The sequence below is a fragment of the Myotis brandtii genome, unplaced genomic scaffold (assembly GCF_000412655.1).
Source record: "Myotis brandtii unplaced genomic scaffold, ASM41265v1 scaffold154, whole genome shotgun sequence".
Lineage (NCBI taxonomy): Eukaryota > Metazoa > Chordata > Mammalia > Chiroptera > Vespertilionidae > Myotis > Myotis brandtii.
The window spans coordinates 8,097,075-8,121,257 of NW_005355584.1; positions in this window are offsets into that span (position 1 = coordinate 8,097,075).

The following is a 24,183-nucleotide window of genomic DNA, read 5'->3' on the forward strand; positions in this document are numbered from 1 at the left end:
CACCCAGGATCCAGGCTTCCCTAGCAGCCCCAGCTTCATCCAGAATGTCGTCTGGAAGGACATCTGGAAGGACGTCTGGTCTAATTAGTTCCTAGCAGCCCCAGCTTCATCCAGAATGTCATCTGGAAGGACGTCTGGTCTAATTAGTATATCATGCTCTACATACGTGTGTGTGTGTGTGTGCGCACGCGCGTGCATGCTTTCCTGTAGAAAAGCCATCGGAGGTGGCAGGCCTTCCACGTCCAGAAACAGAGAGCAGATGGTCACTTGAGTCTCCAGGGCATTTCCTTACAACTTCAGGACGTTTTCATCAGCCAAAGCGATAGGGATGATCACCCGGCTCTTTTACTGGCGGTAACACAAGCTGGGCAAGAGAGGGCAGGACCACGCCGCCCACAGTTCCCATCGCCCCAAACATATTATGTTTAGGTATCACCTGAGGATAGGAGGCTGGAGGAGCTTGAATCAAAGAACGATAGAACTTCAGAGCCAGGTGGAAAGGATCTCGGAGGGCAGCAGCCAAGGCCTGTCTCCTGGATGAGTAAGCCGAGATGCTGCCTCTGGCCCAGCGCACAGGCTGGTGGGAAGGGCTGCCGAGGCCCAGCCCCCAGCAGAGCTGTCTGCCTCGCACCAGGGAAGGTTCTCATCGGGGGCAAATGTGTATGTGTATAATTATATATACAGTTACACATCAGTGTAGGATTGCATTGTGCTGTCAGTTAACACACTCTCTATTACATATAACTGAATGTCTATCTGTCAGGCCCCACTGTCCCTTCACTCACACCCCACAGCAGGCAGGGTGGCTGGGAAGCACCGCACACACAGGGGAGCACCCACTGTCACAGGGCTCCACACTCTTCCATGAGTCACCCGGAGGAATCTTCTTCCTCCAGCCTCTAGCCCCACACCCTTGGTGCCCTCACCCACTCCTGGCCATCCCCGCCCAGCTGTTGCAATGACTGGTCAGCAGCCATTTTCAAGGCCTCTCCAGTGAACCCCGGGAGCGGCAGGGTGACGAGCCCCACTCGACGCTGTGTGTGTGTGTGTGTGTGTGTGTGCGCGCGCAGTACAGGTTTCACCAGGGAGGAGGTGGATACAAAGGTGTGTGACCTGAGACCAGCACCCCAGCAGGTTCCTGTCTGTGCCACACCTGGGAGTGTTTCCCAGGTAATGTGGGTGCAGCTGGGGACTTTATAACATGCAGATTCCTGGTCTGCAGTCTGAGCCTCTCCTCTCCTCCAGCGAGCCCAGCAAGGTTGGTGCCCATGGGTCCCTGCGTTGCCCACACTGCCTCTGGGAGGTTTTGCCCTGATTTTAGACAGAGATCTGGGCCTTTCGGACAGGGGTGCGCTGGGAAATGCGGGACAGCAGTCTGCCCCCTGACTTGAAGTGTTTGCCCGTTTCCACAGGGTAAGGCTCCAACCAGGGCCGGTTGACCGAGGCACCGTCACTGACTGTGTCTGCTCCATGAAGACAGACACGTTGAGGGCACAGACCACGTGCAAAGCAGTAAGGCAATCAGGAGGTAAGGCGTTTGATTACTTACTCTCTTTGTTTTTAATATAACTTTGTTGTTAATTATATGTTTACATAATTTGTTACATATATAACAAATACATATACTTATAAGCCTATATAATTTGAATCTCAATAATGACCCCGTTTAACGACAAAATTTTAACAGAATTCCTGAAAATTTAACAGTGGGCTCTTGGGAGCGGTGGGAACATGTGGCCCCAATACTCCTTGCAACACGGTGGCCTAGATTGTCTGGGTTTCCTAGGTAGTAAACTGTGGATCTGGTGAGCGTGACCCCATGTGTCCCTGACCCTCATGACCTACACGATAGCTGAAAACTGATAGAATGTCAGATCTGCAGAGAACACTGAAGACCACCCAATCTAAGCTCACAGGCTAAAGGAGAAAATAGAGGCTGCTAGAAATAAAGGAACTTGCCTACAGTCAAAAATCACTTTTCAATTACTCTGTTCTTAGGAGAGAACTATTTAAAGATAAACTGCTTGGCAGCAGGAACCAATGGGCCCATGGAGGTATTGTCCACAACAGCAATCCTTGACCATCTAGAGTCATCTATATATATAAAATCCTAATATGCAAATAGACCAAACGCAGAACAACCGAACAACTGAACAACCGAACAACTGGTCACTATGACATGAGTTGACCACCTGGGGGCGCGCGCACAATGTGGTGGACGTTGGCAGCAGGCAGCAGAGCATGGAACAGGGCGGGCATTGGCTGCAGCAGGATGGTGGAGCAGGTGATAGTCACTATGACATGAGTTGACCACGAGGGGGCGCACGCACAACGTGGCGGGCGTTGGCAGCAGGCAGCAGAGCGTGGAACAGGGCGGGCATTGGCTGGTGGAGCAGGTGAGCGGGGGCACCAGACCAAGGCGGGGCACTGGTCACTGTCATCGGGACAAGCGTCTGGTGGCTATTGAAAATTCTGTGCTTCCATGTGCCATAGTCTCGCCCGGTGCTTGTCCTGCTGCTGGCGCCAGCCCTGATCGCACCTGCAGTTGGCGTCAGAGCCGCCACTCGCACCCACTACTGGAGCCCAGCACCAGCCCCGATCACTTGGCACCATCAGAAGGTGCGAGCAGCAGCTGCTGGCCCCGATCGCCCCTGAGGGCTCCCCACCTCCCTGGCTCCTGAGGGGCGATCAGGGCAGCAGCCGCCACTTGCACCCGCTGTTGGCACCGGCCCCAATCTTTCCGTGCCATCAGCGGGTGCGAGTGGGGCCGACAGCGTCACCACATGGGAGCAGTGGCAGCAGGAGAGGGGCTGCCGACAGACAGGGGACTGGGGGCCATGGCAGGAGGGGCCAGGTAGCAGACAGGAGACTGGGGGCCATGGCAGGAGGGGCCAGGTGAGGGCACGGAGGATGGGCCGAGACCCACCCATGTGCCCACTGCAGCCTCACAGCCCACAGTTCCTTTCAAGGTGCATGAATTCATGCACTGGACCCTTAGTCATTCTATAATATCCAGTTTAGGAATATTATTACTTTTGCTTTGTCATCCAGCGTAATATCAATGGAAAACCCTTTAAAATACCAGCCATGCTGGTAAAATCCAGCTCAGTAAAGCCATGTTCACTAGAGTTTATAATCTGTGTAGTAAAATACAGTATTTTTCTGGTCAGCATTTAATACATGAACAGTTACTCTTGTTCCTCCCAATGGATTCATAGTATGATCAATTTCAGGTAATATTTATTAGGCTCGCATCCCATATATTAGTGATGCAACTAGGTTTTGCAAATTTCTTGCAGAGGAGAAAAATATCATATTCTATTCGACAAGTATTCAAAATGGTAAAATCCTGTTTGACTGAGTTTCAAAGGCAGTGGGGATATTGGGGATAAGACATACACTCTGTGTTCTTACCTTAGGGCATCGGTTCCTGCATCACTGGGACCCAGACCCTCTAGTTAAACACGGTATCAAGTGAGGCAGTGGCTGAGCCTAGCAGACAAACAGCCAAGGTCAGAGTTATTAACATGGTCACTCGGAAGCTAACAGTACCCACAGTTAGGGTGTCAGACGTGTTGTTCACCAATGCCACTCAATGGAAGATTAATAATAGCAAAAAAGGGGGCAGGTTTTGTCCTGATTTTAGGCAGGAAGCTGAGCCTTTCAGCCAGGGGTGCGCTGGGAAATGTGAAACAGCAGCCCGACCCCTGACTTGTAGTGATTGCCCATTTCCATGGGGCTAAAGCTCCAACCAGGGCCAGCTGACCGAGGCGCCACCACTGACTGCCCACTGTCACCGCCACCTTGCCCAGGTGGTCAGAGGGCGAGGCATGAGGGAAGAAGGCGCTCACCAGTGGAAGAGGCTCACAAAGAGAAATGGTAATTTGTTTCCCTGTTTTTCAAGCATTATGGACATGCTTTCCCATTCAGTTTAAATTGATTTTTCAATTTGATCTTGGGCCAGATTATACATGACCTGATGGTGTCCAGCCCTCCCGGGCCCGGACCTTAATCTCTTGTCTGAAATAGTTAGCACAGTCTGTGTCTCGTGCATGGACGCCCAGGGCCCGGCAGGGTCTTCTGACCACACCTCTGAACAAACCAATCGGGTCTCACCTGCTCATGAACTATGGTGTCAGGGAGCAGGAAAAGCAGCAGCCACGTCCCCAAAGCTCCTGGAGCAAGCAGGATCCAGCTAGCAAGCAGCCCCACCAAACGAGAGATTGAGCTGCCCCGCCGCCCCTGTGCCTGGGCCTGCCCAGGACCACAGCAGGGTGGGGCGGAGCCAGTGATAGAGGCCCAGGTGAGCCTGACAGCAAAGCCCAGCCAGGACCATAGGCAAGATTCATTGCAGCTGCTGTGGCCTATTCTTCAGGGCCAGCCCCACCTGGGATCAGCCAGGTCATCACCCAGTACCCAGTCATCACCTGGTGTCCAGTGGTCCTCACCTGGTACCCACAGGCATCACCTGGTGCCCGGCAGCAATCGATGCCCCAGGACCAAAGGCTCCATAGCCTTAGAAGCTCCCCCCGGGATTATTCTTTGGGACGCAGCTCTGTCAGCACATACTGAAAATGTTTAAAACAAAAAGCCCAGCATGCTGTGAGCACTTTTGTGAATGTTCTGTTTGAGCAGAGGCCAAATATATTGTAAACCCCACATTCCACGCATTTTACAAATTACTTTTTGTTGTTGTTGATGTGTGTGCCTTTTTATTTTTTGGTAATTCTTAAGCATGTGGTTCCCTCTATAGGGTTTTTCTAAATCTTGGTCCCTATAGCTGCCAGAAATTAAAACAAAAAGACTGTGTGACTCTCTTGTTCTTACTCCTGAGGTTTCAGAAAGGAAACTATTGTTAACTGCAAATTACACTGAATAACTCACTCTGTGTGGGTTTTTCACTCAATTCTAATTATTAATAATTACCCTAAAGTTTTGGAGCTGGGTGTAAAAAAGAAATATCCTTGCTCCTATGCACCAAAGAGGCCCCCTGCCTTCTCACCCCCAGGGAACCTCGCTGAGAAAGAGGAAGGGGAGGAAACAGCTTGGTACCTCGTTTTATGAAATAAATATGTTCGTGGCTATTGCACCAACTGTATCTTATCTTTAATGAACCAGAAGAATTAGCAGGACCCCAGCAGTGAATCCTTTGATATGGCAAATACTTTCTGTAAATAACGTGCTTCCATGTGCCATAGTCCTACCAGGTGCTCGTCCTGCTGCTGACACCAGCCCTGATTGCACCTGCAGCTGGTGTCAGAGCCGCCACTCGCACCCACTACTAGAGCCCAGCACCAACCCCGATCGCTCGGCAATGTCAGAAGGTGCGAGCGGCAGCTGATGGCCCCGATCGCCCCTGAGGGCTCCCCCACCTCCCTGGCTCCTGAGGGGCGATCAGGGCAGCAGCTGCCACTCGCACCTGCTGCTGGCACCGGCCCCAATCTTTCCGTGCCATCAGCGGGTGCGAGTGGGGCCGACAGCGTCACCACATGGGAGCAGTGGCAGCAGGAGAGGGGCTGCTAGCAGACAGGAGACTGGGGGCCATGGCAGGAGGGGCCAGGTGAGGGCACGGAGGATGGGCCGAGACCCACCCATGTGCCCACTGCAGCCTCACAGCCCACAGTTCCTTTCAAGGTGCATGAATTCATGCACTGGACCCTTAGTCATTCTATAATATCCAGTTTAGGAATATTATTACTTTTGCTTTGTCATCCAGCGTAATATCAATGGAAAACCCTTTAAAATACCAGCCATGCTGGTAAAATCCAGCTCAGTAAAGCCATGTTCACTAGAGTTTATAATCTGTGTAGTAAAATACAGTATTTTTCTGGTCAGCATTTAATACATGAACAGTTACTCTTGTTCCTCCCAATGGATTCATAGTATGATCAATTTCAGGTAATATTTATTAGGCTCGCATCCTATATATCAGTGACGCAACTAGGTTTTGCAAATTTCTTGCAGAGGAGAAAAATATCATATTCTATTCGACAAGTATTCAAAATGGTAAAATCCTGTTTGACTGAGTTTCAAAGGCAGTGGGGATATTGGGGATAAGACATACACTCTGTGTTCTTACCTTAGGGCATCGATTCCTGCATCACTGGGACCCAGACCCTCTAGTTAAACACGGTATCAAGTGAGGCAGTGGCTGAGCCTAGCAGACAAACAGCCAAGGTCAGAGTTATTAACATGGTCACTCGGAAGCTAACAGTACCCACAGTTAGGGTGTCAGACGTGTTGTTCACCAATGCCACTCAATGGAAGATTAATAATAGCAAAAAAGGGGGCAGGTTTTGTCCTGATTTTAGGCAGGAAGCTGAGCCTTTCAGCCAGGGGTGCGCTGGGAAATGTGAAACAGCAGCCCGACCCCTGACTTGTAGTGATTGCCCATTTCCATGGGGCTAAAGCTCCAACCAGGGCCAGCTGACCGAGGCGCCACCACTGACTGCCCACTGTCACCGCCACCTTGCCCAGGTGGTCAGAGGGCGAGGCATGAGGGAAGAAGGCGCTCACCAGTGGAAGAGGCTCACAAAGAGAAATGGTAATTTGTTTCCCTGTTTTTCAAGCATTATGGACATGCTTTCCCATTCAGTTTAAATTGATTTTTCAATTTGATCTTGGGCCAGATTATACATGACCTGATGGTGTCCAGCCCTCCCGGGCCCGGACCTTAATCTCTTGTCTGAAATAGTTAGCACAGTCTGTGTCTCGTGCATGGACGCCCAGGGCCCGGCAGGGTCTTCTGACCACACCTCTGAACAAACCAATCGGGTCTCACCTGCTCATGAACTATGGTGTCAGGGAGCAGGAAAAGCAGCAGCCACGTCCCCAAAGCTCCTGGAGCAAGCAGGATCCAGCTAGCAAGCGGCCCCACCAAACGAGAGATTGAGCTGCCCCGCCGCCCCTGTGCCTGGGCCTGCCCAGGACCACAGCAGGGTGGGGCGGAGCCAGTGATAGAGGCCCAGGTGAGCCTGACAGCAAAGCCCAGCCAGGACCATAGGCAAGATTCATTGCAGCTGCTGTGGCCTATTCTTCAGGGCCAGCCCCACCTGGGATCAGCCAGGTCATCACCCAGTACCCAGTCATCACCTGGTGTCCAGTGGTCCTCACCTGGTACCCACAGGCATCACCTGGTGCCCGGCAGCAATCGATGCCCCAGGACCAAAGGCTCCATAGCCTTAGAAGCTCCCCCCGGGATTATTCTTTGGGACGCAGCTCTGTCAGCACATACTGAAAATGTTTAAAACAAAAAGCCCAGCATGCTGTGAGCACTTTTGTGAATGTTCTGTTTGAGCAGAGGCCAAATATATTGTAAACCCCACATTCCACGCATTTTACAAATTACTTTTTGTTGTTGTTGATGTGTGTGCCTTTTTATTTTTTGGTAATTCTTAAGCATGTGGTTCCCTCTATAGGGTTTTTCTAAATCTTGGTCCCTATAGCTGCCAGAAATTAAAACAAAAAGACTGTGTGACTCTCTTGTTCTTACTCCTGAGGTTTCAGAAAGGAAACTATTGTTAACTGCAAATTACACTGAATAACTCACTCTGTGTGGGTTTTTCACTCAATTCTAATTATTAATAATTACCCTAAAGTTTTGGAGCTGGGTGTAAAAAAGAAATATCCTTGCTCCTATGCACCAAAGAGGCCCCCTGCCTTCTCACCCCCAGGGAACCTCGCTGAGAAAGAGGAAGGGGAGGAAACAGCTTGGTACCTCGTTTTATGAAATAAATATGTTCGTGGCTATTGCACCAACTGTATCTTATCTTTAATGAACCAGAAGAATTAGCAGGACCCCAGCAGTGAATCCTTTGATATGGCAAATACTTTCTGTAAATAACCATCCTTTAATTTACCTGGAACCTTTTAAACATATTTTTTTTGTATTGGGTTTTAATAAGTGGAACAACTCAATAATTAAGCAAGAATATAATTTCATCCATCGTACAGTTTTGCTTTGGAAATGTAGGCTTCATACAGAGATGTGAAATAAAGACTGATGCTTTCACAAACTTCCTATGAGAGCGGCCCTGGACATTGTCACCAGGTCCATTTGGGCAGAAAGGTCCACGGAGGCCGCCCTCCTGGTCAGGGGCAGAATCTCCCACAGAATGCGCTGCCAGGGTGCCCTGACACACAGGCCACGTCACCCAAAGCATCAGGTGAGCCTGGGAGGCCGGCGCAGGCCAGCATCTCCCCGTTGCTCAACTGAGGTCCACATTGTCCCGACACCATGACTTTCCCACTTCCAGCAGCCACACCCTTTAGATCTTGTTTCAGATCTGGATTCTATAAAAATATAAAGCAAGGCAGAAAGTATAATGGATGCAAAATATTCAAAGTTTTCCAAATTGCTTTTCCAAAAGAGAAAACAGATAGGTTTGCATTGATGGAGTATTACAGACTTTGGTTTTTTGCTTCAATATGTTTTTCTTCTCCTCATCCTCCTCCTCCTCCTCCTCTTCCTGCTCCTCCTGCTTCTGATCCTCCTCCTCCTGCTGCTCATCCTGCTCCTTCTCTCGAGGCGGGTGATTTAAAACAGATAATGGAGATATAAAGCCAAGTTGTCGCCTCACAGCTCAGTTAGTTGTGGCTCCAGAAAGAAATGGTCCAGAGTGGCGGCCTCGTTGTCGGGACAGTGACCGTCGTGCTGAAGTGCCCTGTGCTGAGATCCTAGCAGGGAACCTGTGAAGACCCAACCAGGTGGGAGCCGTCAGCCGAGCGAGCGAGGCTGCCTCCTGGAAGCTGTTTCCGGGTTTCACAAAGAGAATCGCTAGCTCCTCCCGTGGGCAGAATCAGAATTGATGGAAGTTAGAGGTGGAGAAAGCTGGTGGACTTATTCTACTCCCAACCCGGTGAAAAGGAGCATGGCCAAGACTCCCCGCCCCCGCCCTCCCAGCGTGGCCGCACTGTAGTAATTGACTTACAATTTTTCCTAATATCTCTCTTTATGAAACCTGCCTTGAGGGATACATCCAGGCCTGCACACCGAGGGCTGTGCCTCATTTGTTCCTGTAGATTGTGCCTAATTAACGCTAACTTGTCTGTACATAAAAAGTACAATGGGCTGTCCTTTCCAATTTAATTCCGACAGTTTAATCGAATCTGTATTCTTTCAAAAATAATTAGATCATTTACACTTCATTAACATGTAATGCAATGTTGAGACATTCATCATAATGATTTCTTATTTTTCTTGGGCAATATTATCTCCTCTAATGAAACTGCTAGCACCATGCATGCCTTAATTAGCTGGATCATATCACTGACAATTTCTGCATAAAGCCACATTTTTACAGATGAAATTGAATTATCTCGGTAGGTATATTTTTAGCAGAATCTGTTCTTTTCTTGTTGAAAATCACCTTCCGGCTGCCCAGCCCTGGTGCCACGGGCACGATCACAGTTGCCTCACGTGGCCATGTTAGAGGGTAAGGTCCTGTCCCACGCCGGGCAGTGGGGAGCAGAGCCTTGCAGGCCGCACGTGCACTGTGGCCAGGAGGACACGGCTGCCAGGCAGCAGGCCTCATCGCTGTAGCTTACAGAGTGCAGAGGTAAACCCCCTGAGGACAGACCTGGGACACCCTCGAACCAAAAGGTGAAACTGCAGCCCCACCTTGATCACATAGGCAGATGGAAGCTGCATAGTCACCTGGTCAGGCAGGCAGGAGATGGAGGCTGCACGGTCACCTGGGTCAGGCAGGCAGGAGATGGAGGCTGCACGGTCACCTGGGTCAGGTTGGCAGGAGTAAGACCACCATCAGGGCGTGGCCTCCTTCACCACATGCTGTTATTAGGCCATGTTCAACAGAACCTTCAGGCACAGGGAAGGGTCCCACCTGATGCGAGCTGTGCTCTTACCTGGGGGTCATCCAGCAGAACAGGTGAGAGGGTGTGAGGGGGATGAGAAGGGGCCCACAGGCATTTGGAAAATAAATCCATTTGCTTGGGGGGAGGCAGCCAGCTCAGAAACCGAGGGAAGGGAGGAAGGGTGTGGAGGCCGTCCCTACAAGGAAGGAGCAGCTGCTGGTGATGTGGGGGCATCTGTGCTACGCCCCAACTTGGATGCTTTCCCACAAGGCCTTGTCCAAACCCAGAGCTCTAACTACTCTGCGCTAACGACCCCCAAACACACTTCCTGCGACCCCTACACAGCTTGTGAGCATGTCCATGTGTACACTGAACAGGTGGGGACATACTGTTCCTCTGGGTGTGATGGCCCGGCAGGGCCCTGAGACCTGAGTGTTCCTGTCACAGAGCAGGAAACCTGCGGGCAAGAGCTGCCCCTTTCACAGGGCAAGGGGAACCAGCCACCACATCACTGGGAAAAACCTGATCTTCAACCTGAGATCATCTCCATCTGCGACATTTGCATTGCTCGGAAATGCTGAGAAGGAGGAAATGAGGACGTGTTCGTGCAGACCTGGTGTGCAGAACTGCGGCGTCCGCGCGAGACCCTAAGACAGGACTCTCCGCTTCCCGCTTTTTACCTGCAGGAGGTCTAAAAGCACCCAGCTAGGAAACCAACTTGAAATGGAATAAAACAAAACCCCCTGAGCACATGATTACACAAAATACGTCTTCTGTGTCTGAGAAACGCGTCGTCCCTGCAGGCCGGGCGCGGGGTACGCCCGAGCCGTGGGTCCTGTAACTCACTCTGGAGCTCCCAGCCGGGATGGTAGGACAGTTGGACACAGGGCTGGATGTCACGCTGATGTCGTTTGTCAATATCCAAGCGTTTCTTAAGCACATGCGGCTCACTCTATCTTTTGCCCATCGTGACATAAACAAAAACCTTACATAGATTTTTACTTGGGCAAAGGAGACAAAGGACGCTGTGGAGTGTGATAACTTCAGTGTTATTTAGGCGCCTTCTGTTTACCTTCCCCACCTTAGAAACGCGTGAGGAGCCAGCTGGGCGGCTGCCGGACGGTGAGCAGAGGTGGACGAATATCACCCTGAGATCCTGAGCTTTTCAGAGCAGCACAACATAATTGTCCTGCAAAACATTTGGAGGCCACCACATCACTGGGAAAAACCTGATCTTCAACCTGAGATCATCTCCATCTGCGCCATTTGCATTGCTCGGAAATGCTGAGAAGGAGGAAATGAGGACGTGTTGGTGCAGACCTGGTGTGCAGAACTGTGGCGTCCGCACGAGACCTGGCTCTTGCCCTAAGACAGGACTCTCTGCTTCCTGCTTTTTACCTGCAGGAGGTCTAAAAGCACCCAGCTAGGAAACCAACTTGAAATGGAATACAAAACCCCCTGAGCACATGATTACACAAAATACGTCTTCTGTGTCTGAGAAACGCGTCGTCCCTGCAGGCCGGGCGCGGGGTACGCCCGAGCCGTGGGTCCTGTAACTCACTCTGGAGCTCCCAGCCTGGATGGTAGGACAGTTGGACACAGGGCTGGATGTAACGCTGATGTCGTTTGTCAATATCCAAGCGTTTCTTAAGCACATGCGGCTCACTCTATCTTTTGCCCATCATGACATAAACAAAAACCTTACATAGATTTTTACTTGGGCAAAGGAGACAAAGGACGCTGTGGAGTGTGATAACTTCAGTGTTATTTAGGCGCCTTCTGTTTACCTTCCCCACCTTAGAAACGCGTGAGGAGCCAGCTGGGCGGCTGCCGGACGGTGAGCAGAGGTGGACGAATATCACCCTGAGATCCTGAGCTTTTCAGAGCAGCACAACATAATTGTCCTGCAAAACATTTGGAGAATCCAGGCTACTAATTAACCGCCAGTGCATCAATTAGCTGTAATAGCGGCAATAATACACAGACAATGGACGGAGTTATGTGCCGCTGGGCCTCCCTCTCCGTTTGGTGAGGTTTCCTTTCTTTAAACCTTGCTTTGAAGATTTAAGTTAATAATTTATCCCTAATGAATTTGGTCTTTTTGTTTCTGCAATATGCAGGGCATTGAAATGACTAAAAGAAATGATGTTATGAACATGATTTTTGCTTTAAAGAAAACTTTCACCAGTAAGAACAATCTTTTCAGAGGAATGTTTCTATGCTCAGGTCCCAGAGGTGAATTTAGGTGGTTTGGCGACAACCTCGGAAAGAGTGAGATGAAATTATACCAAGTTTATTTTTCTTTGGTTGGTGATTTGACATTTCATGAAAATTTAGTTCATCTTCTATAAGGTACACACGCAAATGCAACACACACATTACCTATGAATTAAAAGTAATTCACGAGAAAGCAATTGTTTATAAGCCTAACTTCTCTTTTTTGATAGCAGAAAATAACACACAGAAGTAAATCTATTTGCCAAAACAAATTCCAACTAGTAAAAACCTTCCAAGATGCATCCCCAGCTGTCCACGCCCCAGACAGATGTTCCCATAAAGCCCGCACTCTGAGCCCCCCTCCCTGGTCGCCGCCTTCTCTTCCGTGGAACTAAGCACTGCTTTCCTCCGGCCCCTTCGGGTCCCCTGGGGTCTGCAGACCGATTCTGACTTGTGCCCTCGGTTCTCCCTTTGATGGGTCCCAAGTTAAGGCAACACCTTCTGGCGTCAAATGCAGCCCACAAGCTCGAACCCTCAACACACACAGAAGCCGGCTGATGCACCAGAGTGACCTGATGGTCACGTAGCAGCTGGGCAAGAGTTCAGAACATTGACCTGGTGGCCTTAAGGTACTTCTATTACCAAATTATTTCCGTTGAGAAGCATTGATGAAAACAGGTAAAACAGTGAGGTGTTAACAGGGTTCAGTATTTTCGAAGCTTCGTGAAAAGAAAACCAGCGTGGCCCGTCTGCTCCAGGCTCCCCCAAACTGTGGGCCTCACAAAACCATTCCAGCTCCAAGTTCTGGTTGGATAAGTAGACCTACGTAAACAAAATAAACACATCCCAGGTGGGGAAATTCTCCTGTTCATTTATTATTTCTTAACATCTTATTTGGAAATCATCATAGGTTCTCAGAAAAAGGACAAAAACTGTACAGAAAGTTCCCCCTGACTGGCCACCCAGCTTTCCCCAACGCCGCGTCATTTTTTCCCAGCTTTATTGAGATATGATTGACATCAAATGAAAAGTGTTGCTAATGTAAAGATTCTTGTAATCTTCTGGTTTCTTATTTTACTTGTTCCTTTCATTAGTGATTCAGTAGACAGATTTTTAAGCACCTTCCTTGACCAATTCTCAGTTCTAACTCTGAGGTTGCAGAGAAGGAAATACAGCAATGAATGAGGCCCAAGCCTGCCATGGAGTAGCTTGGAGTCCAGGTGAGGTGGCGGCACAGGGGTCATCCCTGGAAGCAGGGAGACCTGGGCACCACACAGCGGGTGGCACCGGCCGTGGAGAGAAGGTGCTCCTGACATGGGACGGCGAGGCCCACACTGCATCCCACGGCAGCGGGACCAGTGAACATGGCGGCTGGATTCTGTGATGACGGGAAGGACATCTCAGGAGGTAACAGGGTAACGAGGAGCGTGGGACCTGGTCAGGTGACCTCACGGAGCACAGAGCTCACGCCCTGGGACAGAAGGAGAACACGAGCCAACCTCTAGGTCGCTCTCTCACTTCAGGGTCCGGAGAATGCCTGTTCTTCCCAGTCAGACAAGATGGAACCTCAGAAGTTTCTGATCAGGAGTAATGAGAACAGAGCAAGATGGACGGCAAGGATGGTTTAGGACTCTTGTGCCAGACTCGATCCACAGGGTCAGCACCAACACTGGGGAAGCTGTGGGGCCAGGGAGACGTCCCAGCAGTGAGGACTGAGGGTGGGGGGCTGGGGACCAGCGGTGGAAATGGGAGTCCACGGAGGGGTGAGCCTCAGGCGGAAGCGATCTAACGGGCCATCACGGATGGGCCTCCCCAGTCTTGGCTGAATATCCCTAAAGAGTCCTAAACATTTGGTGGATCCGGCCATTCAACAGACAGGACTTACCTGCCTCTTTCAGGAACGTGCTCCACAAACACTGGTTTCTTTCTACACGAAAGCTCGGCTCCCGTGCCGTGACCGAGGCACCGGGGTCCCTGGGGAACATGAGGGCCCGTCTCCATCATGAGGAGATAGCGTGACCTCCGTGGGAGGACAGAGCACCTGGCTGAAGTTACAATACAAGGAAAATAACAGTGGTTTATGGGGTCATGCAGGTTGCAACATTTACTATATTTGCCTTTGTGGTTTTATTTATTTTTTCCCGACTTTCAAAATACTGTAGATTGCACGTGTTTCAGCAACTGAAACAGAAAGGGCATGGGCCTTGGAGAAGAAGGACCATCTCCCAGGCATGATGTGCAGAGACGCGGTCAGATCAGCCCTGCATACATGTGGCCGTTCGCCTGGGGGCCTCACTGTTTCTCAAGGACAGAGGAAACCGGCCTCATCCAGAGGGCTTTCTGGCCGTGGACAGACAAAGTGGCGAGAGAGAAACACACAGCCTGGAAATCAGGAGCCCGGGGCCTGTGGGCATGGCCCAAGCTGTCCTCAGACAGCCAGCATCAGCATCTCCCCAGCAACGGGGAGGCCTGGGCCCATAGGGCACCCACCAGCCACCTTTGTTCAAACTGAGGCCCCAAGCAATCGAGGACCTGGCTTTCCCTTGGTTTATTCACCCTCGTGGTCAATACTCGGTTCACGCAGCTCGGGGTGTGTCCTCAGCTCAGCGCTCTGAGTGGGCAGGTGGCCCTCAGAACGGCTGGAGGGGACAGATGGGGCTGGGACCGGGGGGCAGCCCCGTCACCTGCTGTTATGGGCCACACCGACATTGTTTTCTCTGCAGGCTGCAATGAGAGAAGGTGGACAGCAGCGATGGAATCACCTCGAACTAAGAAATGGCAGCACTTGCTTCTGAAAGACAAGAGGAGATGGGGCAGCCCCATCGTGGGCCACTAGAAGCAGAAGTCCACTGAGCGGGAGATGACCCACAGGTGTCACGGGTATTACCCCAGGAGTGACAATGATGCCTTCACAATGGAGAGGCAGTGAGGTCAGCCTGTGGGTGGAGGTCAGGAGGCTGACACGGCCTTTCTTCCAGCACCCTCAGCACCTGTGACCTAGGGACCTGTGACCTATGACCTAATAACTTGTGACCTGTGGCCCCAACTGCCCCCACGTCCTCTGCAGTGAATGGTGTATCCATGCATTCAGCCCTGCCCTTCTCCCGAAGCCCTACTCAGTGTGAGGACTGGACACAGGGCCACCTGCTCAGCAGGTCGTGCGGGACGGGGTCCCTTTGACCCTCCCAAGGCGTGCGCCTGCAGCGAAGAACAGGGACCACCCTTTGCCTCTGTCTCGGTGGCTGTGGTCCCAGCCCCCCTCCCTGCCCCGAGGGCTGGCCTGCTCAGGGGTTTCTACTCAAACCCGGTGGCGGGGCAGCCTCACTGAGTGAGAGCAGTGGTTCTCAACCTTCTGGCCCTTTAAATACAGTTCCTCATGTTGTGACCCAACCATAAAATTATTTTCGCTGCTACTTCATAACTGTAATGTTGCTACTGTGATGAATCGTCATGTAAATATCTGATATGCAGGATGGTCTTAGGCGACCCCTGTGAAAGGGTCGTTTGACCCCCAAAGGGGTCGCAACCCACAGGTTGAGAACCGCTGAGTTAGAGGATGATTCAGGGTAACAGTGCTGCTCTCCTGTCCTTGCCTGATCTATCAGAAGCCTCCTGAGGCCCGCTGGCCGCAGCTCCTGGAGGTCAGCCCACTGGATGCAGGGGCAGGTGCCTGACACAGTCCTATTGTGGGGTCCCCATGACCCCAAGGCCATCGGCTTTTAATTCAGGGCATCCCTCTCCCCATCTGGAAAGAGCAGCTGTTCCCAGGTGGCTGACATGGGAGACGGAAAGCCTGGCAGGTGCGCCCAACACTCCTAAAAAGCAAATAACACCTGTGCAAGTAGACGAGCAAAAGGCCTCGGTGGTGAGGAGAGGCAGGTGGCCAGAGCGGCCGGGAGAACCCAGTGGCTGTGTGTTCTGGCTTCTCCGGAGCTAAGGCAAGTGGATCCCTCATTAGGACGAAGCAGGTAGCCTTTCCTTCTGGAAGGGGTTACGTGTGAGCAGACACATGGCTGACTTCCTGCAGCATCGAGTCCGCCAGCCTGTCCTTTGGCGAGGACCCCGGGGAGGAGCCGGGGCTTCCGACGGCCCCTGGGCCCAGGCAGCTCCAGGCCTGTTTCCACACTCTGTTGAACCCAGAGCATTGATTCTGGGTTTGATGTGAAAAGAAATTAAAGCTCTGGTCTCATTAGATAAACCGGCCGTGGTTAAAGACCACAGGGAGACGCGCGCCCCTTTGTGTGACGCTGAATGGCCACAGCAGGCAGCTCCTTGCACACAATTGATTTCAAGCAGAGTTTTGTCTGAAAGATGCTTCTAGATTATGGCGAGAAAGCATTCTGCAATCCCCCTGCCGATGGCGTTATGTCGAGCAGACAGGCCCCTCCTCCCCTGACCAGTAACGCTTAACTCCAGCACCTTTCAGCCCTGGGAGCCCGCGGCCCGCTTCTGACGGGGGCCGGCCGAGCCTGCCGATTTGCTCAGAGTGAGGTTGGCATGTAGGTGCCGGCTGAGGGTTTGCTACCTGAGCCTGAAGCGTTTGCTGCAGGTGGTGATGAAATAATAATAACTTCTGCTGAGATCCTGCGCTTCTCACTCATCCTCTGGCCCACGGTGTGGAGCAGGCCCGTGCTCTCCCACTGAAGTGCTTCCTGCCAGAGAAAATGCAAAAGCCTGGCAGGTGTGTCCAACACGCCTAAAAAGCAAATTACACCTGCGCAGGTAGACGAGCAGAAGGCCTCAGTCATGAGGAGAGGCCGGTGGGCAGAGCGGCTCGGAGAACCACGTCGCTGTGTGTTCTGGCTTTTCCGGAGCTAAGGCAGGTGGATCCCTCATTCCTACGAAGCAGGTAGCCTTTCATTCTGGGAGGGGTTGTGTGTAAGCAGACATGGGGTCCCTCCCACATGGGCGCATTTGCACATCAGGTCCATCGGAGGGCAAGTATCTGTCCAGCACAGAGCCCTTCCTCCTCCCTCCTTCCTCCTCAATCTCCGACCCCAGGGCAGGGACAGGAAAGGGGGAGACTGGAGCCTGGGTCCTGGGGACACAGATCCATTCCCTTTTGTGACTTCCGCGGCTCTGGACTCTTCTCAGTGGCACTCTAACCTTTTACAGCAAATGGCACTGAATATGTGGTGTGTCGTCCACGTGTCAATCTGCATCATGTGACAAACCCAGGCTCTGGGGCTCCCTGACCCCACCCCAAGTGCCCAGGGAGCAGCAAGAGCTTCCTGTTGCCCGCAGCCTTCAGGTCACTCCTCTCTCGGCAGGACAATCTGGGGCAATCCATCTCTCAGCGGAAATCGCTGGGACCCCAACAGATCTTTTAAGAACCGGAACATCTGGTCAGTCACCTTGCCCCATACGATAAACGTGCTTTGTTAATAAGGCCACGGGTGAGCTGACGGGAGGCAGAGGTGGTTTTAATGGTGGCAGAATGGTGCTGGGCTAATGTGTCACCAAGGGAAGGAGGTGCAAGGCCGTGGGCGACCACTGTGCTAATCAGTCCCTGTAAATGGCAGATTGCGTGGAGAGATGTTAAGTGTCGCTTTAGGAAAGTCAGACAGCCCGGGGCTGTGCTCATGGGTTTGTTTGTAACGGGCGGGTTTCCTGTGGTTCTTGTGTAGAGAGCCAATCCAGTGTCTATCAGGTGAACACCATCATGATTGCTACTTATCTATTGGGAACTGGCTTTTAAACAAGTATGATTTTATTGGAAAAGGGGGTTAGGGGAGGGAGAATGCTTTCCATGTTTCAAGAACTCAGCAGATTGGCCACTTATGGGAGATGCAGAGGCGGGGGCTGGGGCACCTCTGGGCGGGTGTTTGGGTTCCCTCTGCCTTCCCAACAGGACACCTGGCTGGGTGTGGCCGAGTGCTTCAAAGAGTGGCTGTCACTCCAAATGGGTGCATTTCCATGAAAGCACAGACCCGTCAGCCAGCGGACACATGCCAGCCCTTCCGTCAAGCTGTTCTGCATCCAGGTCACTGCAGCTCACACACACATTTGCATGCATGCTTACATGGACACACACACACGACACAAACACATGGACACATGGACATGTAAACATGTGCGCACATATACACACATACATGCACACAGAGACACACATGCACATGCACGGCTGTCTTTCTACACTGAGAATTCTGGTCCAGAGATAAATCCATTTAGTGAAAAATAAAAAGGGGGAACCCACAGGCAGGCCCCACTGTACCACTGCAGGTAGAACCAAGTCCCCAGACCAAGGGGCATGCACGTGTGGTCGCTATGGCCTTCTCCTCCGGACCTCCCCTCAGGCGGCCTGTCCCCTCACAGACGACCTCGCATTCTCGTGTGTGTCTCAGCATCTCAGCTGCATTTTCCAACAGACTGTCTAGACCAGTGATGGTGAACTTTTTGAGCTCGGCGTGTCAGCATTTCGAAAAACCCTAACTTAACTCTGGTGCCGTGTCACATATAGAAATTTTTTGATATTTGCAACCATAGTAAAACAAAGACTTATATTTTTGATATTTATTTTATATATTTAAATGCCATTTAACAAAGAAAAATCAACCAAAAAAAAGGAGTTTGCGTGTCACCTCTGACACACGTGTCATAGGTTCACCATCACTGGCTTATAGGGTAGAGGGCCTGCAGAGTTAGACCTCTAGGATGGTCACACTGCCTGTGACAGCCATGGGACTCATACCTTCTGCCTTCTCTTCCCAGTGCAGGGAAAGCTGTAAGCTCTAGTGAGCATTAGGGCTCATCACTCTGAAGCCCTACCAGTGGGGATAAGATGGCCGGTAACTCCAACCTTAGCCCTGGATTGAGAATGTGTGGACACAATATGTGTAAGGAAGAGACAGATGGTCCTGACCTTCGCTGCTGGAGGCCCATTTAGTCCTGATAAGAAGCCGTCATGGGCCACGAAGTTTCAATCGCACTGTACGTGCGCGCCCACACGTGGTATTTTGTGGAAGAGCCACACTCAAGGGGCCAAAGAGCCGCATGTGGCTCACGAGCCACGGTTTGTCGACCACGGGTCTAGACCATGGTTCTCAACCTTGGCTGCACATTAGAATCACCTGGGAAACTTTTTAAAATCCTGATTTCTGGGCCTCATCCTCCAGAAATTCTGTTTCTTTACTAATGTTGTGGCCCCACCCCCCACCCTCAGTCCTCACTGCTGGGACGTCTCCCTGGCCCCACAGCTTCCCCAGTGTTGGTGCTGACCCTGCGGATCGAGTCTGGCACAAGAACCACTGGTCTTGGAGCATTCGGTCGACGTCACCCTCACCACTGTGTTTTAGATTTCTTCAGCATGCACATTCCGGTGTTATTGAGTATGAAAGCCAGGACGCCATTTGGCAATCTCATCACTGCAGGTGTAATAAGAAAAGTCTCCGGTGATTGGGTGTCATTTGGTTAAGTCTCCATCAATCTCCTTTCCCTTTGAAAGCAGCCAGATCCACAGTAAGTAACTACAGCCCAGAATTAGTGATCACGTTTTTTTTTCCTTAGAGTTAATTGAAACTGATGTGTTTTGAAATCATAGTGGGGGTTTCTCAAGAAAACTGCTACGTGCTATTCAATCAACCAGCAAAACACAGGCCCGCGTCCGCCAGGCTCACGCCCCAGGGTCTGTCGCTGTTGGCACCAGTGGGCCCGGCACCATGGCCTCTCCCAGTGGATAAATATTTAAATTATATGTATGTCAGGGTACAGAGCAACCTGAAAGAAACCTGTTCTTTTTCCTTCTGTCGTCCGGCTGTGAATTTTGAATAAAACTCTAAGCTGTGCAGACGCCCTTTTGTAAATCACAGAGCTAACTGACCTGTGGGATACGGCTTCCCAAGACTAATTCTCCCGGCCTAGTGGGGGCATTTCCAATTAACAGCAACGTGGTTTGGGATCACAGCTTCGAAAAGATTCAGCTAAGAAGTAAATACCGGCTCCTCGGTGGCAATAATTCATAAGCCACAGGAAGGAACGTGCACACTTGTCATGTTGGGCTGGTCAGAGCCCGTTCTGTTTTATGGAGTTCCACGCCCGCTATACTCCATAAATTCTTCACAATGATCATAAAACTCCTTTTTATTTTACTCTCATTCCTCCGCCCCTTCCGTAGCTTCCGGAGTTTATTCGTGACACGTAAAGCGTATTGTGGGAGACACCCACGAGGCATGGCCTGCAGACGTCGGTGCTGGAACTGGAATTGAGTGGCACCAGCTGCTGATGCAAGGATACCTTCATCTGTCAATCACCACAATCGCCAGGTCACACTCCCAGCACCGCACAGGTAAGCAGATTACCTGGCGAGCTTTGCCACCTTAACGGGAGGTGAAGGTCTTGCCAGAGCTGAGCGCCCTGGCAGTTTGGGGGACAGGAGATTTGGTTCTTAGAGTCATGTGAGTGTGAAACAGTGAGTCCTGAAGGGGATGCCACAGTATGGCGTGATTCTGGGGAGGGGAGAGCAGAGGGCGCAGCCCCCACCCAACTCTGTCCCTTGGTCCTCTGGGAGAGGAGAAGGCCTAGTGCCAGAGACTGTGATGGTGGCTAGCCATGGGCAGAGCTGCAAGGGGCAAGGGAAAACCTGGACGGCCACAGTGGGCGGTGCCACCTTGGCGCTGCTCTGTGCCTGGACACCCACCATGACTCAGGAAGATGCGGCCATTGGAATGTCTGGCTCCCCCAGGGCAACGTGACACTCTGTGTGGCTGGGACTCGGGCCACGGGCTCTTCCATCGGATCCCTGTGGTGTCCTCGATCCAGGCCTGGCTCACTTTCTCTCAGCACCAGCTTGATCAGCTGTCTCATGGTCAGCCAAGGCTCAAAGACACACGAGAGGCCAGAACACTTTCTGCGAGACACCATCTGCCTGGAGGAGGCCGTGCGACATGTCCTCCATTGGAAGCAGTGGCGGTGGGAAAGAAGCCGAGAGGAGGTGGCTGGAAGGAATAGTTGCTTCGGAAAGCACACTTGTGAGGGAAATTTAATGATGTAAAAATGTTCACAATATGGTGCCATCTAGAGAAGCAAGCACAGGGCTCTGTTCTGTGCTTTACAAAGAGTTTTACACCTGATGTATTACTGCAGCTTTAGGTGTGGACATGTGTGTAGATACAGACATGGGCAGGTAGGAACACAGATACAGGGGCAGGGGCAGGTACAGGGACAGGTGTAGGTATAGGTACAGATATAGTATAGCTGCAGATGCAGATATAGTAAAGACATGGATATGATACAGGTATAGCTATAGACACAGACATAGACATAGAGAGACATGGGCATAGATACATACACATGGAAATGAACATGGATATGTGGATACAGAACAGATATCTGCAAGCAGATAGCCCAAAACTTTAACAGTTATTGTCTCGGGATAAAGTAATTATGGGAGATTCTTTATCTCTTTTCTGTGTCTCTTTAATTTCTAACTTTTCTAAAATGTGCTGTTGTGTTTTAAATTTAGGAAAAAAATGTTTATTTTAATGAAGAAAATGACTGAGCTGCTGGATTTGTTATCAGTGAGAACTGAGAGCCCCTGCCCTCTGTTCTTACCCCCACGGTCCCGCCCCTTCAGAGAGCAAAGTGTCCATCAGAGGTGCCGCCTCTAAATGCTTCAACAATAGCACTTCCCAGCGAAATGTTGGTGTCAGAAAAGACAATGTTTTAAAGACTTCAGAAATGGGAGAACGGGACTGGATGTCCTTTGCGGAGTCTCCCCATCCCGCACCCTGAGCTGCGGTGAGACGCAGACGGAGCCCCCACCGTCTGCATTCAGCTCCATCACGCTTGGTGAAATTTTGTCTGAAATAGAAGTATTTTTGTCTCCCCTAGAACAACTAGAAATGAACCAGAACAACTCAAAGCTGAGCCCTTTTCTGGACGATCTCAATTAGAAACGATTCTTTCCTGTGGACAGACTATGAGACAGTGTAGAATTTTAATGATAGCCATCATTGTGGACGAGGCCCACATTTTGTTCAGAGGCAAACATGTATTTTAACATTAAAGAAAAAAACTTTCAAAGACAAAACGTGGGCTGCATTCTTTAGGAAATTCGAAAGCCAGAGGGACTCCCCTCATGTTAGAGACAAAGGTATGCACGTGGCCACAGGCCTCCCAGCCACACCAATATTTGAGGTTGTTTTGACTCAGACAGATAAACCTACACGGCTACTTCCTGGCTTCCTGGGCCCATTAAACCTTTATGACTCCCCACACCTGTGAGACCAGAGGACAGAAAGATGACCTGAGTTTACTAAACAAAGACTCGACGTCACAATGTCCATGTGTTCACCACTCCTGTGCCTGATGGAAACTCCATCCCTCCCCACAGATCCACTTTCATCATTAGCTGTGTGTTGTGTACATGTGCGTGGAGACATGTGTGTGCCGTGTATGTAGATGTGTGTGTGTGTTCCTGGGTCTACAGATGAAACCCTCGCCTCCTCTCATTGAGTGTTTCTCTCCCCAGCACCGGCCGGTCACTCCGCAGCCCCCTCACTCACCTCACTGTTTCCCTGATGCCCCCACCTCAGGAAGGGGGTCCGCCCTGATCTCTCATTCCCACCCCACATCCAAGCAGACCACCCTGTCCAGGCTCCTAACTGGCCCCCATGAGTCCACTCTGGCTCCTACACATAGAATTGCCTCAGTCTTTTCAGAGCCGATAGCTGGTCGTGCCATCTTTGCCATGACACTGCAGTGGCTCCCCAGTGCCCTACTGAGCACACCCAGCTCCTGGGTGGCATGAGGCTTGTGCTATCAGCTGCCCCTCAGTCCCCTGCTTCCTCAGCTCTGACCCCACTTCCGGCCCCAGGGCCTGAGCTGGGCACATATTGGCTGACGCCCACGTGGGCTTCTCTTCTGTCCTCTGTTCCTGTGTCACACCCTGACATCCTCGGGGCACCTCTCTAAGTTCCCGGGTCTCCTGCCCACGTCCTCAGAGGCCCTGAGCCTCCTCCAAGCTGGCCTCACCGAAATAACAAGCATCAGGTTGGCCCTGGCGCTGGGCAGTGCTGCCCAGTCACTGCACTGAGCCCAGGCTGCCATCTGAACCATCAACGTCACTAAACGTGAGCAGAAAAGTCGAGGAGCATGAACCAAGCAAGATGGAGAAGACGGGGACAGGAGAGGGTGTCAGACCACCCTTATTGGAGCAGCCACTGTTCGCATGCACGTTGGCACCACTTCGGTTGGAGGAGCGCATTCTCAGTGGACTCTGCGTGACTGTAGGAAGTGACTCCCAAGCGTTCTAGAACGGCTGCTCTGAGTTGCTTCTAGGAAAAAAGAAATAGACAAGTATTCCAACCAGGAGCCATGACGTGGTCGGGATGTGAGACCCTGGATCACAGTCCGTCCCCAAACTGCCCCTCTAGTCACCTCAGAGGCTCCTCTTCTCAGCTCTGAGATGTAACTGGTGTTCTTGTTATTACAGGAAACACAACATTCAAAGTCACAGCAGTTGTGTTCCCGTGGTGCACCCCCTCTGAGATGAAAGAGAACAATAGAAAATGCACTTGACTTTTTGGATTCCTAATGAGAAAAACTGAGGCTGTACCAGAGAAGCATGCGCAGGTCATAGAACAGCACTGCATAGGAATCATTTTCCAACCAAGACAATATTTAATTTGGAATTTGGTGATAAAATGCTAATTGTAATGTGCGATGAGTGTCGAGAGTAAGCCCACAACGTCGTTTAGTTTGCCCAAAGTAAAATTAATAGCAAAATGAAATACATAAGGTCTTGGAAAAGAAGCCAGCCTGAAAAATATGTTTTGTTTCTCAGTTCTATTTCCCTCCTAGGAAATCAAATAGTTCATAAAAACTCTCGCCACGAGAGAGAAAATTCTTACTCCGCTCTCCAAAAGAGACTTGATGTGTTTTTTCTCCTCCTGCGCAGTGTACTGAGGACACGGTACTGCTTGCTGACGGCGCCCATCGTGGGCATCAGACACGAGTGACTTGGCTCCTCTGATGACTCCCCTGCAGTCAGCAGCCCGGTGGCAAGGAGGCCTGACTTCCCAGCGACTGTAGGCAGCAGTTCTGCCCAAATTCTGTTTCATGTGCCAGCCCTTCGCCTGCAATGATGACTTCCCCTGCATCATCCATCAGCGGACGGCTAAGCGTGCCATAGCAAGTGTTTATCCCACCTGC